The following is a 3801-nucleotide window of genomic DNA, read 5'->3' on the forward strand; positions in this document are numbered from 1 at the left end:
CCGCCGCCCCCGCCCCGCCCCGCCCCCGCTGCAGCCCGCCGTCGCCCCACCCTCGCTCGCCGCTGCGGATCCACCACCGCCCCTCTACAGCCCGACGTCCCGTCCCCGTGTCACACCACGAGCCTCTTGCCGGCGGGCTGGGCCCTCCTCGCGCTGGTACTTGCTCTGGGAAGAGCAGGAGGGGTGCTGGAGCAGTGGTCGTGGCGTCCCCGGGTGCCTGCCGCCCTCCCCGGGCACAAGGTCGCCGTTAGCCCCCCGACCCCCCAGCGCACAAGGTCGCCGTCAGCCCCACGCCCCCCAGCGCTGGTCTCTGGTAGTCACCATCGTTGACGGAGTAGGAGTACACGCGGAGGTCGGGAAGGGGCATGGTCTTGCAGGCCAGGTCTGAGTTGGTGTGCGTGTGCTCTCCTACCACCGGTGCCAGGCCACTGTACGGGTGTCCGGTGTCCCTGTTGCGGCTCCAGGATTTCGCCGGGAGCTCCTGTGCTGTAGTTTTGCTCAGAGTTTTGAGGATAATATATCTCTACTTCTCCCCTCCTGAACTCAGAAGCAGTAGATAAATTTTTGTGACCACTACATTCAGGAATAATTGCCTGAAAGGAACAATTTGATTTGAAAAGGCAATCAATCTACATAAATCATGGCACAATTATCTAAATTATCCGGAGCGGGTTGATTGTGTGGAGTTGCAAGCATAATTTGTTGTAATGTAGTTTCAAAGATGATTTAGACAAAAAAAACACCACCAAGCATTGCAAATGACGAGGTAGAAATTTTTTTAGATTTGCTAGCAAATGACAAAACCAAATCAGATGGCTTACTGGAGGTTCTTGGTTCAGGTTGTTAGATGGAAGGACAAGGCGGCGGCGATGGAGACGGGGAGTCGATTAGGAAGGAGAAAGAGTTTGTGCAACTGCTGCTCAGTGCGAAAAACAGAGGTAAATAAATTTATTGTTCAGGTGGCGAGATTCAGTCTCCCTAATTTGTATTCAGCGATGAACTACTGAATGGTGTTGCTAAATTCATGGCATGAGTTGTCAAGGAGGACGTCAAAGTGTGGGAGGTTGCAGTCTTGCAGGAGATTAGCCTTACCTTGGCAAATTAGCTTGCGGTCCTGAAGCTGTATGTTTGCTTAATCTGAAGTGTGCACAAATATTTGTGTTTAATAAGTGAAATGTATCCATCTGGCTGACATGAACCTTCAGGAAAGACAGATCCTAAAGTTGGCTTCACTTGGTAGTAACTATGGAAACCTCAAGAGTGTTGTTGACGCCCTGAAGGCTTTTGAGTTGTATTGTCAGGTCTGTCTATGCAAATTGAAATTTACTTGAGAGTGAATCTCTAATGTTGTACCTTTTGCAAAATACTACCAGCTAAATATGATAAGGTTTTCTTCTTCCCAATGTGATAAGGCATGAGGCAAAACCTCTTCATATAGAACAGGCTGCGTGCCTTGATAGGGTTGAAAGCACTGAAGTAGTGTTACATTGCTGTACTGTTTTTGAAACTTCAAGTCCCGTTGTTACTTAAAACCAACAAAGAACAGTTATCATTTTCCCTTGACACTGTAAGCTTGATAGAATACGCTGTACATGCAACTACATGTTGTCTCATTACTTTAGTCTACTTTTCTTAAAAAGTGTGATGATTGTCGCTAACAATGTTGGAAAGATTCCAACAAAAAATAAATTTCTTTGTAGTGAACCCTCTAATCAAAAAGAAAAGAGAATCATTTATTCATCATTGATTAAATCTATTTAAGAGTTAATCTTTGTTGATAATCTTCAGTGTAAACTCTATTATTTTTTGCTTCATTGCCAGGATTTATGCACTTTTCCCATGGCATAATATAAGAATCAAAATCAATTTATTGGATCACAATCATATCTGGGAGTATTTGCACCACTTTAAGTGATCTTGTATAGTTGGAATGTTACATTTCACTTTAATTGCTTTGCTGAACGTACGGACTAAGAAAATTTCAGTTTCTCCTGTCATCAATAAATGTTATAAGATTTAGATTATTGAATTCAGTAAAAGTTCAAACATATGAGAGCACTAACCATGTTTCGGCTCCTTGACTGAGGACGTACGAACTTGCAAAAAGCACGAGCGTAGAAGCGAAAGAAGGAGCGAGAGGATTAAGCTTCCAAGTGCGGCAACTAGGAACATCTCGATCGGTGATTTGAAGTGTGTTTTTCAATAGCATGGTGCATGGATACTTGCACGTGTTCCCCCGATGCAACGGACACTATTTAATTGTCATAGAACTACATACAAGGCTCTCATGCAAAAAAGGTGTTATTTAAGCACTATTTTACTGGATTTTATTCTGTGTGAAAAAACATAAAAAGTGCCTCTACACGTCTTGGGTCGGCGGCTGTCGGCATTACGGCACTCCAATTAGCATCTCTTGGTAATCTTTTAGGATCACTAATGTATGTTTTATGATAGGTTTTATCAGGCATGAAGGTGGCGTGGGCCAGCAAGGAGTCTGGGGGTTCAACAGGACATCCTTGCAGGAGTAGTCGAGCAGAGGCTGACACTGGCCAATATGACCAGCATTGCCGCAGATCGCCTCCATGTGGGCTGCTGTTGCAAAGTCACGGTGCTGCACCTCAGCGAATTCAGCAGGAGCAATTCATTCCCCACCCAAGTGTTTATTATTGATCATTGCTGCTTCATCTGTTTATTCTCATCTAACTAATATATTTACGGACTTTTTGTATGTTTGGCTAATTCTTCTTTATCTTATGGGACTTTGCTGTGAAAGAAAGATGAAGTTCAAAGAGTTCAATTTAGAGTTAGTGTAGTTTCCCCGAAAGAAAAAAGAGAGAATTGGTGCAGTGTCTCATGCCTATTGGACTCAGTCTATTACGCTCACTAAGTATATACATGTATGCTGCAGAGACGTGGTCACATGGCTGATTAACATCTTTTGGCAACATCATGTTAATTCAATGAAAAAATTCTACTACACCTATGACTATGAACGTAGATGTGCACTCTTGATTTTTGAGGACTACTTTAGGATGTGATCATTGGTGTTGCTTCACACTTTCTAGACAACATAACATTTTATTGTTACTAATGTGAAAATCCAACTTACTATTTTTCTATTACAGTGTGTTCAGCCACTATCAGACTTTGGTGGCATGCTCCAGCTGCCAAACTATGTTCTGCCAACCTACCGTTGGAAAGGCGAGGCTCACCAAGGGATGCCTTATTATGGCAAAAAATGAAGCCCTTCTTAAGATTGTTTACTACTACGTATCCTCGATGTGGGGAGACCGACCACAAGAGGTATCCATGAACACCATATGTCCCTGCGTTCTAATTTCAGTTGCTTTTGAGTTTTAGTTTTTCCTTTCTTCTAGCATCGTAATTTGCTGGGACCTATGAGTCTTGATTTTAATATTGCAAGGTAATCGGTCTTATGTCACCTTTATCTTCGCAGGAGTCAGGAGCAAGCAAATTACTTTGACATTTAGCATATATTTACTAGAGTTTCAGAAGGTCAATAATACCCAATGCATTGCCTTCCATGACCTACCTTGGTCTATTCTCATGGGTGATCTGCTAACTCATTTTAATTCGGTGCCTAGGTACTATTTCCTTCGGCATTCTGTTTTATAATATTTAGTACCATTGGTGCAACTTAATATGCAAAGCCTGAGCTTTGTTCAAGTTGCCAAGCAAATGCCTGTGCTAATTCTCACAAGAAACTTATGTTTCCCCTGTTTTCAAATACATGTACACAATAAAGTTTTCACTTCGGAAGCACCAAAACCTTTTATAGCT

The sequence above is a fragment of the Triticum dicoccoides genome, chromosome 6B (genome assembly GCF_002162155.2).
Source record: "Triticum dicoccoides isolate Atlit2015 ecotype Zavitan chromosome 6B, WEW_v2.0, whole genome shotgun sequence".
NCBI lineage: Eukaryota > Viridiplantae > Streptophyta > Magnoliopsida > Poales > Poaceae > Triticum > Triticum dicoccoides.